This window comes from Euprymna scolopes, chromosome 12, assembly GCF_053919585.1.
Source record: "Euprymna scolopes isolate OS-2025 chromosome 12, ASM5391958v1, whole genome shotgun sequence".
Lineage (NCBI taxonomy): Eukaryota > Metazoa > Mollusca > Cephalopoda > Sepiida > Sepiolidae > Euprymna > Euprymna scolopes.
The window spans coordinates 112,936,980-112,954,113 of NC_136493.1; the positions used below are offsets into that span (position 1 = coordinate 112,936,980).

General features: G+C 32.6%; 1 protein-coding gene across 1 annotated transcript in view; it reads left to right on the forward strand.

The window, feature by feature from the left end:
* Positions 1-17,134, forward strand: part of LOC145291457 (protein shuttle craft-like) — a 111,009-nt gene that overhangs the window by 9,660 nt on the left and 84,215 nt on the right. The window lies entirely within an intron of this gene.

Genomic DNA, 17,134 nt, shown 5'->3' on the forward strand with positions numbered 1-17,134 from the left:
CTGCTCATAAAAACTTGGTGACAGAATTATTAGCATCCGAAATTATGAGATGAAAAAAAATGAATGAATCTCGTAATAAGTTGTCTCCCTCAGAACAATGACAAATTGTAAAACAGCACCTAATTTTCTACTTAATGAATTTTTGTATTTTTTAATATATTACTATTTTCGACATAAGTACTGTTGCTTTTGCTTAAAGCAACATATTTTTAAAAATCGACCTTTCAACTATATCTTAACACAGAAAAAGCACGGAAAAATCTATGATCTACATACTCGTAGCAGAATGAAAATATCCTATTCCAAAAATCGCATAAATTTGTCAAAGTTTTTTTTTTTTTTTTTTTTTTTTTGAAAATCTTGCAAATTTGAATTATTTAGCGTCGTTTTCCTTGTGTTCTGTATGATGCGATATCATATCTGTTCGTTTAGCCACAAAATTTGATTTTCTTATTTAAAAATAAAACTACTTGATCAATTTGTGATTATTGATGTATGATATTTCTTTTCTATCACGGATATGTCCATTATATCTTTGTTTTTTTTAATATGGGGGAATTTGGGAGAAGCACAGCTACTTTCATCAGATCCGATATTCATGTAACTTTAAAGGATTTAAACTTGTAGTAAATAATGGGTTTATATAATATATATATATATATATATATATATAATATTTATAAAATGTATATGTACATATGATTCTTTTTTTTTTTTCTTTTTAGTTTACTCTTCAGCTTCATAAAAATGTTGCAAATTTTTATCAACCCAAATTTATTTTTAGTTTTTATAACATGAAATATTTCCCCTCACATATTTAAGGAAAACTGCTTTTATAAATGAGTAAGGATAAAAAAATTTCATGAAAATCTGACCATTACTTAATTTTTGCTAGATTTATTAAACACGTGTCGTTATGCTTTTAAAATGATCAATACGAGAGGAACATTGTTTTAAGGCAGAGATAATGTAAAGATGATTTTAGTTTCAGATTCATTATTTTCATACACTGAAAAAAACTTTTAAAAATTCTAGTTTATTTGAAGTTTCTTTTAAATGATACAAAGATCATGATCATATTAAATTAGTTACATATATTACAGAAGTCTGGGTTGCGCGTTAGAGGTACTGGATTTATTTCTATTAGAGTACCAATCCCAAAACCTGAACTCTTTCAAAGATAATTATGGTGATACTATTGTTAACAACCACAAAGCCAATTATTCTAAAACCTAAAAAGTACTGGTTCTAGTCCAACTAATAAAATTGTTGGTTCTTGTCCAGAATTCTCCCTATATTAAAAAACAAAAAGAAAAATCTGTATGGTGCATGTACCTGCAATGGAACGAAAATATCATATTCCAAAAATCACGTAAATATATCAAGTAGTCCTATTTTTATAAAGAAAATCCTTTTTAAGCGATTAATGGGAATTCATAGGCATTACAACAAAAATCTTGCAAGTCTAAATTATGGTTGAGTTATCTTCCTTGTTTCTTGAGATTATTTTCAAAATGGCTACCACGATAGTTGCTGCTCATATTATTTGATTTTCTTAATTAAAAATAAAACTAATTTACATGATTTTTATAATGTTTTTGTTCAGTTACGGATATGCACATCATACAGGCCTTTATTTTTGTTTATATATATATATATATATATATATAATTCAGGTTTGAGATGTTCAAAAGTAGGGACTAATGAATATGAGGTTGTTAGATAGTGCTCGATAACAAGAGCAAAATACTTTTTATTTATTCAAGGGTAAACAGTTACATTTGGTCGCTACAAACATGCGACCCTGAACCATTCACCACCATAGAAAAAAAAGGCCTTTTTTTTCTATGGCATCGAATGGTTCAGGGTCACCTGACAAAGTCTCATTGACTGAAACAGATGGCTGTTTGTAGCGACCAAATGTAACTGTTTACCCTCGAATAAATAATAAAAGTGTATGTATGTGTTACTTTTTTCACCCCTAAACAAGGTGTACTACTACTCAGACATAAGGGACTACTATTTAGGATTACATCTAACAGAGGATTGTGGGGAGTTGAGTAACAAGATGTCTGTTCTCCTTACATTTAATTTTCTGCATGCACATGCAGGGAGGGAATTCCAAAGTCTAGCAGTTCAAGGGAAAAAATATAGTGAGGAATTCTGGACGAGAACCAAATTCTTTCTATTTTGCTCCTAAATTAGTTGCACAAGTGCATTACGATTTTTTTTTTTTTTTTTTTTTTTGATAGATCTTTTCATGCAGTTTAAGTACATACTTAATGCTGTAACATTTTAGTTCATCAGAGTCAAGGTTGTTATACTACATATCTTCTGAGACTACTTTCAGCGATCACTAGACATGCATCCAAGCAAGTGCACTATTGATTTCAGTTATGTACTCTGAATGGATGTAAAATGTGTGCATATATAATTATAAATGTATGTCATAAGCTGAACAAGTGTAGAAGACAAAAGGACTGCTTGGAAATTTCACTACGAGAATATATAATGGTCCTACACTGGCAAGTATAGATTGAGTGAGCTAGTATACATTGAGTATTTTAGTTAGGTGCATTTACAGTAAATGAAATATACTCAGTTACACAGCAAGTCAGGAAATAAAGGTCAAAGTTCAGCTCCCTAGACAAAATAAACTAGACGCAGGTGTTGATATAAGTTAAAAAGATGAAAAACATGTCTAACTTACAAGAATTTGACTTTTCCAACTGAACAAACCAAGCATGATGGCTCCCCCCTCCATGAGTGAAAATTTTTTTCAAAAATCCAAGGCGTGATTATTGAGAAAAGTGTCAATAAATGAACGGATGAACGATTTGGAAGCAATTTTACCCCTATAATGCCCCCCCCCCCTGGGAAGAGGGGGGGGGGTGATGACGCAACCAGAGTTATCCCAGAAAATCTGTTCTGGTAAAAATTTACTTTCAGCATGACTAATATTTGTTCAAAATTTTTAAAAAATCCAAGATGTGGTTATTGAGAAAAATGCAAGCAAACGAACCGATGGACAGGAGTCAATTACTAGGTCCAATCCCTCCTTTGTTCAGGACCAAAAACGATTCCTCTAATTGATTGCTTTTGAAAATATGTTACCACTGTTGACCAAGGGAAGAGTCAGGCATGTGTACGCAGTGTGATGATGGCTAGGGTTATGACAAGAGAATATTCTTTTTATTATTTTGACACACAAGTATATATCATTTATATCTATTATATATATAAAAGTGAATGTGTGTGTGTCTGTGTACATTTTCCTACGCAATAACTCTGTCAATTTTCAGTCTACAGGCTCGAAATTTGATATACAGGGTACTAAGATTTGGGAAAATCTTTGTAATCCGTTTTCGGACAGAAATTTGGCTGTTAAGGGGTCAAAGTTCAACAATTTGACCTTTGAGAACTCTACCAAACTCCTCCGCCAATTTTGGGCTAAACACTTGAAATTTTAGATATAAGTTCCTTGGACATGGATCTAACTTAATAACTTGATTTGAGCCCAAAACAAATGTTATGGGGTCATAATAGGGGTCAAGTAAAAAAAAAATAGACCGTTTTTTTTTTTTTTTTTTTTTTTCTCAACATACATCTCCAAACACCCGGGCAACGCCAGGCTGAAATGCTAGTCTTATATATTTTTAGATAGTAATGTTGTTCTCGATTGATTAACTGTGTCTTACTGTGTTGGATATATACTCGAGATCCAAAACAATAAGAATGTTTTCTTGTCATAGCCCTAATGATGACGTATGGAAGTGGAATATGCCTAGTGAGGACAGAGAACACACATTACATGGAAAGAAACGTTACAAGAATGATACGAGAACGGCTGTGTAATGCAAATCTTAAAGACATACCTTAGTTCTGATGAGCTCGGAAGATAAAATCTGGTTAGTATAGGGAGGTGTGTGCATGACCATTTGAAAGAATGGATGAGAATGCTTGAACTAATAGATGTATAACAGTTGAGAAAGCAGGGTCAGTTGACAGGGGAAGGTCAAATAGAACGTGGGAGGAAGTGACAAAAATGAAGAGAAAGAGGGATAAATATGTGGCCAGAGATAGATTAGTTTAGAAGTTAATTTCTTAAAAATCTGGCCCTGTTGGTGGGGCATTAGAATACGCCGACTGCCCCCCTGCAGAGGGTAAAAGTCCCACAATGGAGGTTCTGGATATGACCTTAAACTATATCCAGTGGTGAGGCCCCAGCTTGTGGACTTTGGGGATTGTGGAGCCACCCTTTAATTACCATTGCTTCCAGGTCCACTCTGACCCGGAGTGGTAGTACCTGTTAGGGTCCCAACTATGGGTTAAATAGAAACCGACTTGAAAACAATAAATATATTCTATTAGAAAAATTTTTCTTCAAAATCTTTGGATTCGGCATTAAATAACCCGAAAAGGGTTAATATGTCGTAAAACAAAAACAACCAACCAACTTAAAACTCTAACACATGTTAGCATGTAAAAGGGATGCTAAACCAAATATGATGAGAGTAATAATTAATAGTAGCAGTATTATAATTAGTGATGAGATGATTCCAATATTTTTCCTGATTCTGATACAATTACCGATTCCATACTAAATTCCTGATGCCGACTCTTTATAAATCTCTAAATATTTAACTATAAAATTATTTTTTCCCCCAGATTTCAGTAAAAACATGTTAAATGTGCATATATTTTCTCAAATATAAACTATACTCTTTTGTGGGGATGATCTATAGATTAGCTTTACTGATAATTTAAAAATCAATAAATATTTATTTTATTATTACTATTTTTTTTTTAAATTTTATTCCTTTGAAGATTGTAGCATTGGAAGATTGTTTTAAACAAAATCCAATAACAGATAAAGGAATCGTTTTGGGCATTGGAAAATAGGCACAAATTTTTCCGATTTCACAAAAAGTTCTGATTTTTCTGATTTTGATTAATTGTCTGAAGACTAATTATAATTATGACCCACCCTACCCAAAATGGCATAGTCTTGGAGGCTACAAGCGACTGACATTCAGGAAATATTAAATTTATAATCAGCACTAGTATCCTTCAGTCATGAAAGACTATGGAGTTGCATTCAGAGGATAAAGCTTAAGTAAATACCCCTAACTAATCCGACAAGTAGCAAAGTCTCACCCCTTCATTGTAGAGGTCCCTAGATGTTGGAAAGTTTTACTCTCTTCGTTTCTTTCCTTGGGCTTCTTAAATTTGGAATTCCCTCTGTTTCCTGCTTCCTAGACTGGCGATTTCTAGACGTATAAAAAGAACAGCTCAAATACTGGGTCTTCAAAATAATCGGATAACAGACGCATTCTGCAAGACGTGCAGACTAATAAAATGGCCAATAACATACTAACAGATTGTTCAAGAGTTCACATTTGCTCCCCATCCTCAATGCCCATGACATAGTAACTACCGACTCAGGGAGTTCACGGAAAGGAGTATGTGACCTTCATGATGTCGCTCAGCCTGGTGATCTACGTGCCTAACGAATAAAGAAACAATAACAATAGGAGAATCCAACATCTCGTCCTTCATACTGTTATCAAATGATTAGATAACAGAATCATATTTTATCATTATTTATTATCAGTAGCATGACAAGCATTTATATCAAGTTGCGGGCCAACAAGTTTAAGCCAACATAAATCACTCGGCACTCTAACATCTACAAGAGAAATAATTTATAGAAATATAAAAAGTTAGAGAATCTACCATTATATAAAAGGAACTTTGTGTGTTTGTTGTCTATGGAATTGGAAACAGCTAGGCTGATTTTTTAAAAATTTCACACAAAGGTATTTGAGGTGTCTGGGGATGTTCTTGCATAGGTTTTGTATCAGAATGTATCTGATAAATATAAAAAATCCATAATCGCAAAAAATCCGATTAAAGAAGGAAGTCTATAAAGATAACACCTTTTATACTACCTAACATCACACAAGTGCATTTGAGAAGCTTTATCACTGCACAAGCAGAAAGACCCACTGTATAAAATCAACAGTAGGTTCTTTTATAAGGCAGAGACGTGTTTGAAATGAATGTTTCTTTTTAGAACACAATTGAATCCTGATACTTGACTTTTGCATTTGAAACTTTGAAACTATAATTCAAACCATTATTTTCAGATAATGTTATAAAATCAACAGTAGGTTCTCTACAGTGCAATGTAGACTAATGTATTGTGGACTAAGTCACTGCAGGAGGCATATATGAAGCTTCCTTTCGGTGCACTTATGGGTTTGGAGTATACCTAACTAGGGAAGGCAATCAATCAATTTGATAAAAAAAAAATGAGCGATTTTTATGAAGGATTTTTCACTGAAGACAATGAAAGTTGTTCTTAATCTCTAAATGCACCCTAATATGCATCAAGATCAAACCAAATTTCCAAACAGTAAGAACTTAATGCAGTAGAAATTTAATAATTCTTAATTTAGCATGGCGTTATAATTTTCAACGGAACCGAAAAGAGATACAAAAAAAAAATAAAATATATTATTTAAGGCAAGATAAGTTAATCTTCTACCTACCTGGATCAGTTTTGTGTTTTAATTTTTTTAAAGCATTTACTTTAGTTTAATAAAAAAAAAAAAAAAAAAAAAAAAGTATGTTCAAGTCTACTAAGTTAAAATGAAAAAATAGTGGCTGCTATTTGATGGCATGTGGATGCTCAATAATTGTTCCAAATTTAAAAATTAAACATAGTGATAACAAAAGTATAAAGTTTGACCCAACGTTAGATTGTCGCAGGATTAGTGACGTTATTTAGCTGTGCTTGTTGATTTTCCATTTTAGAGTGATGATCGAGGTTCCATGTGCCACCAACTTGTCGCTTTATTTTTTAACTTTACTTTCGGCAGCCTCGTAACTCTCGTGTCACTTTGTCCTTTACTTTTCACATTCCAATGTTTCTGACAAAGGGAGAAGAATTGCTATTTTCTTAGTTATAATCTATCCATCTAACACTTATTGTTGGTTAGTTTTTGATAGTGAAGTTAATTTTTTTAGCTTCTTACATCAACTGACTTCATGCCTTGACTGGAGAGATTTCCATTAAAAAAAAAACAACTTAGACATACCTTTTTTTATTGAAGTAAAAACGCTTTAAAATAAGTTAAAATATTTAAAAAAAAAAAAAAATTGCCAATGTAGGTAGAAGAGTAACTCATCTGGCCTTTGCAAATATTTATTTGTTGTATATTTATTAATGATGGGACGATTCCAATACAATTACAGATTTTGTACTTAATTCAGAATTCCAATTCTTTATAAATCTCTAAATATTTAACTATAGAATTGTTATTTTTTCCCAATTGCTGTAAAAACATGTTAAATGTAGATATATTTTCTCAAACATAAAAACAAACTTGGGGGGTAGATTTTAGTTTTATTGGTAATTTAAAAATCAATAAATATTTATTTTATTATTACTACCAACAATGGGAGATTGTTTTAAACAAAATCAAATTTAAAAAAATAAAGGAATCGTTTTTGGCATCAGAAAATACACAAATTTTTTCCAATTCCGATATCCCAAAACGTTCAGATTTTTCTGATTCTAATTAATTGTTCCATCATTAGTATTTATTTTTTCAGCCCCTTTTTGTTCTGTTGAACAAAGAAAAGGGGGAAAAAAAATGATACAGGTGTGTGTATGAGGGAATGACATGTCAACACAAGTGAAATCTTATAAGATCAATATTAGATGCAGTCTCAAAAGGAGGAGAGTCAAGTTCAAACCCGATGCTTGTACAGTTCTTATAATGTGTACCCATTTACTCGCTTTCCTATGAGGGCAGCGTTACCAACAATGTTGGTCTTTAATGTTGAGAAAATCCAGCTCCCCAAAAAATGGCATCCTGGATTTGGAAAAAATACCCATAAAAATTGCCTCACTTGAGGATTTTCTCATTTACTGATTGAGGATAGAAAAGATGAAGTGCAATACTAAAACAGATACTAAACTTTTCTACTAACCAAAAGACCAAGTACAAGTAGTTTTATTTATCTCTATGCTAGGAGATTAGATAGTGCACTTTGGCCTATAAAGAAAAAATGCATGAGCAGCCCTATTAACATTTCCCAGTAGAGAGACCTAAGGCAACTTTTTGTAGGCTAGACTGCTCCTCCTTTAGGGCGCTGGTTCTTCAATCTCACTTTCCAACTGTTGTTAACATACGGCCATGAGATAATTAAATACCATACGTAATGCCGTGGGTAGACTTCAAGGGAGATAACTTTGTATCTTTGTAACAATTTGTCTTCACTATAAATATGGACAAACAATTAACTTATTGTATATTTTTAGACGTTATTAATTTAATGGGTTAGCTTTTTTTATTTCTACTTAAAAAAATAAATATCTTATATTTTTAACGAAATTCTGGTCAGGAGCTGCTAGGAAGACCTTGTCTTGCCTCGACAGAGTTCAGAATAGACTTTGTAGCCTAGTGGCGGGGTGCCCTTTTCTCTTCCCTGTAACCTCTTTCTCACAGAAGAGACGTTGCGAGCCTGTCTCTGTTTTATTGTTATTTTCATGGCAGGTGCTCGTCTGAGCTCCAATCCATGGTCACTCCTCGCCAAACATTCACAAGAAACACTCGTTTGGCTGAAAACACTATCAATAATTTCCCCCACCCTTTATCTGTGCTTAAACCTAAATGTAGATTCCATGAACAAAGCTTCTTTCTTAGAATTTCACACCTTCCGTTTGCCTGCTTTCCAGCTGACTACAATATGGCCATTTCCAAGTCCAATGTGAACAAGTTCTTGATGAACCGTTCCCCTTAAGTAATCCAATTTTACCAAATTTACACTTCTAATGATTACTATGATATTGTCTTTTTGACCACCGTACACTCTTTAACCCTTATCCTCGAGTGTCCTCTGGGCCTTTATAAGTGGCAATTCCCTTGTAAAAAGGAAAAAAAAAAAAAACGATTACAAAAATAGATTTAGAAAAAGAAAATTCAGTATAAAATCAACACCTGGTCCTTTGATAAGATGGGAGTGTTTGAAATGTTTCTGTTTAGAGCACAAATTTTTTTTTTTTTTTTCTTACATAGCGGTCACTATTTATCCAGGCCCAAAGGCCACTCAAGGATAAGGGTTAATGAGTATACATTAGTCATTGTGATTTTAGCGTAGTAAACATTAGTGGGAATTTTTATAATTTGGATTACTTAGGGGGACGGTTCAATAAGAACTTGTTCACATTGGACTTGAAGACAATCAAATTGTAGTCAGCTGGAAAGCAAGCAAATGGAATAGAGTTCCACAGGCGAGCAGTTCTAAGAAAGAAGCTTCGTTCATGGAATCTGCGTTTAGGTGTAGGGCACAGCGTAATATTTGACTTTTGCATTTTAAACTTTAAGTGAAACCATTATTTATGGATCATTTTATAAAATCAATAGTAGATTCTCTACAGTGCAATATAGACAGGATATTGTGGACTAAGTCAGTGTAGGGAGGCATACAAAACTTCCTCTTGTCAGCCAAATTTTCACCCCAAAACTGATAAAGCTTGCTGCATGTCTCTAAATACTCTTTATGTAAAATTTCAAATGATTAGACCCAAAATTGGCTGAATTGTTTGATAAAGACCACAAAAGTTAAATCTTTTGAACTTTGACCCCTTGGCAGCCAAATTTTCGGCCAAAAACAGATTAAAAAGCTTACCCTATGTGTGAATACAATTTATGTAAAATTGCAAATGTTTAGACCAAAAATTGGCTAAGTAATTTGGTAGAGACCGCCGGGATCAATTTTTTTTTAACTTTGACCCCAATTTTGACCCCTTAACATTCATTGTTTTGGGCTCAAATCAAATTAAAATGTTTGATCCATGTCCAAGTAGCCTACATCTAAAAATTTCAAGTGTTTACACCCAAAATTGGCGGAGGAGTTTGGTAGAGTTTTCAAAGGTCAAATCGTTGAACTTTAACCCGTTGACAGCCAAATTTCTGGCCAAAAACCAATTAAAGACTATCCCAAATCTTGATACCTCTTATGTCAAATCCAGAGTCTGTAGACTGAAAATTGACAATAGTTTGGTCGGGAAATGTACATACCTAGATACACACATAAACAATTTCACTTTTTTATATATATATATATATATATATATATATATATATATATATAAAATAGAAAAATTTTATTGAAAATTAATTCAAATTTTCAAAAAAGACATTAAAAACCTGTAAAGAAGGTATACAGAATTTTTAATTATCGAACAAAGAGTACAAATAACTTAAAAATCCTTATTTTGTGAAATTTTGAAAAATGCAATTCTTTTAATCAGAGGAAAGAGGTTTGCAAAATATGCAATAGATTTTGCAGATTAATGCATTAAAAAAACACTATAAAGATGAACTGAATAATATTTGCATGAAAAAGTTTTGAACAGTTAGAGAAAGTTTATAAAGTTTCATAATGATTATGAAAGCCGGAACAAGGAAAAAAATAAAGTGTAAAAGGACACGTGTGTGTGTATTTGTTTACTGTTTTTTGGGAAAGAATTCCAACAAAGTGCGCGATTACAAAGAAAAAAAAAAAAAAATTTTCGATATAAGAGCTTAATATTTATTTAACATGTCTGACGAGAGGCTAACATTATTTACGATTTACCATTAACTGATCCCCTTTATGTTAGGCTTAAAACCGGCGGTACCAATGTTTTTCTGACCTTTTGTTCAATTTTAAATATATATATATATATATATACATACATACATACAGGGTGTCCGTAAAGTTACTATACAGTCTTACAAGTTACTATGCTTGATTAAATAAACCTGTAAAAAAAAATCAATATTAACTATTAATACAAATATAATACAATAAAACAATAAGACTGTATAGTAACTTTACGGACACCCTATATATATCTCTCTCTCTCTCTATATATATATATATTTTTTTTTTTTTTTTTTTTTTCCCCCCCCCAGAATGTAAGAAATTATAATTAGGTCCACAGTCAAACAACGTTGCAGCTTACAAAAGCCATGACAGTTAACAAACCGGAAGTCCAAGACTTGAGACATCGGCTTGGGTTCTTGTTGATTGGATGGTCACACCCCTTGTTTGAGACGAAGTAGGTTTATTCCATAGTCATATTTTGCAGCGGTTTGCTTGATCTGTAGTTAATAGACTGTGTGTGGCGTGGTTGCTCAAGAGGCAGAGTACTCACCTTGCATGCAAGAGACTCGGGTATCGAATCCAGAGTTTGAATGTGTTCAACTGATGAGCTCAAATGAGACCGAAACTCAGGTCTTGGACTTCCAGTTTGTTGACTGTCATGATTCTGCGACATTGTTTGACTGTGGAAATAATCTATATATATATATATATATATATATAAAAGCGAAAATGTATGTATGTATGTGTGTTTGTATGTCTTGCAAAAACTTTCGACACTGGGCACGGATTTTCGACAGATAGGTATCATTTTAAAGTTCCAACCTTCGCCCAACAAATATCGAAAAATTGTCCAAAAACATTAATTCCTTCACCCTAAAATCATCAGTTTTGTACAGGGAGGGTGTAGCAAAAACCATCGTCTCATGACAAGTTCGCTTCTACGCATGCGCAAATGACGTTGGAACATGATTTAGTTTAAATATAAAAAAAATCGATCCAATTTTGTCAACGTCGTCTTAGCTCAGTTGCTTAGAGGGTGGCGTCATTATCTAAAGGTTGTAAGTTCAAATCGTGGTGTGAGGTGTCTTTTTTTTTTTTTTTTTTTTAATTTTTATATTGAAACAGGGTTATTTAAGCCATTTTTCGCATTCTATGTTTGTTTTTTTGGTTTTTATTTTTCAGATTTTTTAAAGAAGTTTTAACGTTCATTTTTGTTTTCTTTTTCCATCACATTTGCGTTTTCTTTTTTGGTTTTCCGATTTTTATATTTAACATCGTTCATTTGCCTTACGTTAGTTTTTTTTTTTTTTTTTTTTTTTTTTTTTCGGGGTTTTTTTTTTATTTATTTTTATTTAAGTTTTAACATTTTTTTTTATATAAAATATTTAATTTAATATTTAAAAATATTTACTTCGCTTATTCTTATGTTTTGATTACCCTCTCCCCCGCCTGAGCACACACACCTCTAAACACTCGGGCAACGCCGGGTACCTCCCGCTAGTCTATATATATATAAAAGCGAAAATGTGTGTATCTATGTTCGCTTTTTGTGTATGTCCATAAAAGGCATTTTTTCAAGAAGCAGTCGGTTGGCTCACAACTTCTTAAAACTTTTTATATCACATATAAATCATATCTACGAGTTAACAACGGTGGTCGCCTGTCTATTTAATTTGCTCGAATTTGAAAAGATAAATATTCAACATTTTTTGCTCGCCGCATGTGGATTAGGCTTTTTCGTATAATAAAAGCGACACTAATTCTGGCGGTATTTTTCCGGTCGCGATCACCGGAAATGTCCGAAAGCAATCAGATTTGATCAATGTGGAAATATTTTCCTTATATCAGACAATTGCTATTCAATTTGGACAATCCCCTTTTTATGGGAAGCTGGTTCCCCCCCCCCCTCCCCAACATTTTGGGAAAATAAAAATAACAAAAAGCGTTCCCGCAGTAAATGAAATACTACCCCGCAGTCAAAGTTGACCTCATTAAGTCATTGAAACGTGCACCTGCCAATTCTAAATAGTTAAATAAATTTAAACATGTTTCCGTTAGTATTTCGTGGTGGCCCAATGGTTAACATCGCACGTTTTTTTTTTTTAATTTCCAACTTTGCCTCAAGGGTTCGGGTTTGATCGTCATACTTACCTACCAAAAGTTTTTTTTTTATTTTGACTCCCCCCCCCCCCGGATTTTGATTTACCCAAAACCACACACACCTCCAAACACCCGGGCAACGCCAGGTACCCCCGCTAGTTATATATACAATTATTTTCAGTCAAACAATATTGTCAGAGTTTATGAATTTTCAAATGAAATCAAAGTGGAATATATAGTAGCAATACCACGCCATTTTTTTTTCTTTAGATTGAATAACCTCAAATCAAGCATTATTGAAAAGAGCATAAACAAAGAAATAATCTTTAGTTCTTTTTAATTGGACTATTAGAATTGGAGTTATGACAATTCAAAGTAAGTCAGTCCTATTCAAATGCATATAACCTGACTGAAAATGGTAGGAAATTTGCACAATTTATAGACTAACCCATCTTTAAAAAGTTATATCTTCAGATCTTTTTAAGATATTATGATGAAATTTTGAACATATAATACCATGACAGTTCAGTAGATGTTATTTACGACCATCTCACTTGGTAACTTGCGGATATTAATTAGCATATTTCAGTTTCATTTTAACAGCTTTAAGTAGAAACATCACAAAAACAGCTAAGAAAAATGGTAAGTAAAGCTTTGATGGACATTATCATTTGCCATTATAACATGAAAAATCCAAGATGGTGACCAGGAAATCCAAAATGGCCACCATGATACGATTCAAAGAAATTAACAAAATATGGCTTGTAGCTTATCAAATGAAAAGAAATTTTGTCCAGATTACATAATGTTTTCAAGTTCATTAAATTAATTAGTATAATTAAATTTCATCTTAACGGTTTCAAGTTACCGTTACAATTATCGGGTGAATTTCTACAACTATTTTTTATAATTTCTCAAGTTATTGTTAAGACTCCAAGAGACATTGCGGCTATTTTTTTCTTGTTCTCATGTAATGCTCAACACTACTTATTTTTTTAACATAAACATTTACAAAACCAAAAATTTATCGCGGTAGGTAGAAGAGTAACTTTCCTTTGGTAACATTTATTTATTTATTATGTATTTGTTTTTTGACAACTTTTTCATACCTCTGGATTGTAAAGCAACCCCAATAAAAGTTATTTGTTTACTTAACTGAATAAGTGGTTTATGCGTTTTAACTCATTTAAAAGTGTGGTCATTGTCGGTCATTCTTTTTCAAATAATTTTTTTTTTTTTTAAATATGCTTTTCCTTTCCATAATTAAAAATTTGTTTTCTAAATAATAACAAAAAAAAAAATGAATACTTTATGTTCATAATTTAGTTGACAAACGATTTGTTTACAAATTTTTTTTGTGCATGTCACAGCACACAAAAATTCTTGTTTACATGTGGTTGTCACTTTTATCTAATCATGCATAAAAAGTTTTTATCCAATTCTTTTCAAATTTTAGGACAAAAGAAATTAATATATTCGCTATTAAATAGCGTTTGAACACAGTTTCTATCTTTACTTATCTTTATATTACAAATGTTTTATTTGCGACTTGAAAGCCAAGAAAAAAAAATATTCATTGTCGATTATTCTTTTTTAAAAAAATATTCTTTTCCTATCTGTAACTAAAAAATTGTACTACTACAGTTTATCATCGAAAATGAAGATGCCATTTTTTTTGTTTTGTTTTCTCAAGCACCTGTCATCAAAATAAGAGGGAGCAATCAGTCTTTTAAACTATGACCGGAGCTTGAAATAAATAACAAAAAAAAATTAAACTAATTTCTACGTGCCCCAGCGTAGTATAAGCACCTCCAACCTCCCCATGTAAAGAACGGCTTTTGGAATAAACACCCTCCCCCAAACCTTGAAAGTTCTTTCCAGAAGTAATCATTATCTAGTTTAATTTTTTTTTTTTTTTTTGTTATTTATTTTATGCTTTGGTCATACTTTAAAATACTGATTTCTCCCTCTGATTTTCATGACAGGTGCCCGAAAAAAATGTCGTCTCCATTTTAGGCAATAAACTGTAGTAGTACTTTAAAAATTTGTTTCTAAACAACAAAAATAAAATGAATACTTTATTTTCATAAGTTAGTTGACAGATTTTTTTGTGCGTGTCACGGCACACAAAAAAGTCATGTTTATGCGATTGTCACTACTTTTATCTACTGGTGCATACAAAGTTTTTATCCAATTCTTTTCAAATTTTAGGACAAAAGAAATTGATATAATCGCTATTAAATAGCATTCGAACACAGTTTCTATTTTTAATTATCTTTGTACTACAAAGCGTTAACTTTAAGATACTCTAACTTTTGTTCAAATTCCGTAGCAAATTCTCTAATTAGCTAAAACAATTAGAAACATCGTCGATGCGTACAACTTCCGCTTCGAGTACTTATTTGAACACACCCCGACTGCTTATTTGTAAACGGTTATCTACAAACAAGCAGGCATGTTATGCGGTAGCAGTATCGTCGTTAATAGTTGGATTTAAATAGTGATTTCTTCGAATATACAAATCACAACAAAAATATTAAAATACCATTTTAAAGTAAATTTTATTCTGAATCAAGTTAAATAAGTTTTATTTTGATGGACGTAGGAGAAATGTACTTATTACTGATTAAAAGACTATGAGCGTCAAATTAAGTAGCAGTGTGTGCCTTGTCCAGCGCTGAACGTTATGGTGTCTGATATTGCAAGGGCTAATAAAAACATTCCATTTTTGGGACTGTTTTACTATATTTGTCCAAAATTTTCTGTGTATGTCTATTTTGCAGTTTTGCATGATGTTGAACTCAAATTTAAATATGTTAAGGCTTTGGGGATAAATGGGGGGGGGGCAAATGATAGACCTAGTCATTTCTTTTTTTGTATGGTGCAGAACTGAAATTTGTATATGTTAATGCCTAAAACTGCATCGTTAATTTTCACCTTTATTTAACATTCCCTGGAGACTTTTGGCGCTAAATGATTGGGGGGGGGGGGGTGCTAAAAAATTTTTATTCCTCGTTCACTGTGCACTCATGGGGGACCATGCATGCTTCACTCGTTTTTCGTTTTTTTGTATAATTTCTATATTAATAAATTCTGGTACGTGCTTGTGTGTGTTTATAGTGATTACGTGATATTTTTGTTTACTATTAATTATTGAATTCAAAAACGCAATACTATAAAGTACTAAGGAAAACTTTCGAAAGAAATCCTATTTTCAAAAAATAATTTAATTTAGTGAAATTGGGCATGGTAAAACTGAAACTATGTGCTTCATGTCAATTGTTGACCTCACGCCGTGTATCGTGGTTTTAATCTTCCATTCTCATTCTGGCCGTATCATTGTCTCTTACATATTGGCGACTTGCCAAGGAGGCGAGCACTGGTTCACAAATATAAAAAGTAAGCAAGACACAAATTTTTAATACATTCTATAGATATCTCTTGTAGTGTGTGTGTGTTTTATCATGTTAATGTCCACATCTTGGTTGCCGAGACCTCTTTGTTGTTGGTTTACATCAGTTCATCTTGGCCTCCTAAACCTCTCAATCTGGTTCAAGCCACACCCTACTATCAATGATCTCCAATTGTCATTAGCTCGACAGTCTTTAAAGGCTTGTCAAGTGTTGAAAAACTCACCCCACTTTCTAAATTGTCAATCAATCAGCCTCTGTTCCATCAACAAGATGTTGCATCCCTCTGCCTGTTCTACAAATACTTTAATGGTGAATGCTCTGACGAACTGCAAACACTTGTACCTCCCCGACGTAACTACCCCCGACAAACTCAACAAGCTACTAAGTCTCATCCCTTTACAGTAGAGATCCCTAGGTGCAAGAAAGCCTTTTACTCCAATAGTTTCTTCCCCAGAACTGCGGGTCTTTGGAACTCCCTTCCAGGATTCTGCTTTCGCAACTGCACTGATATGCAGAAGGTCAAGTGTAACGTTAACAAACATCTTTCTACTCATTTCCCTTCATAATGACCCCGCTAATTAAGTCCCTGATAGCCCCTGCTTCAAAGTGGCATTGTGCCTTGTTTGGGGTGAAAATTGAATTAAAAAATAAATAAACTTACTCTAAATATATTGACCTATGTTTGTTTGTTTTTTGTCCAAGTAATTGCCACATCTTGATTTACTATCCTATTTTTGATTACCTTTGTGTGTCTTGGTGAGCCGCCTACTCTTATTGTCCTTCTGCTTATACTTTTGTTCTGATATACCTTTTTCTTTTTCTTTTTTTTTTTTTTTTTTTTTTTTAACCACTTCCTAACACTTTAAGGGGGGGGGGCGTTAATATTATCATAAAACTACTGGATAGCAAAGAGAATGAAACTAATTACTATTCACTCTCTTCTATTTCTATTTTTT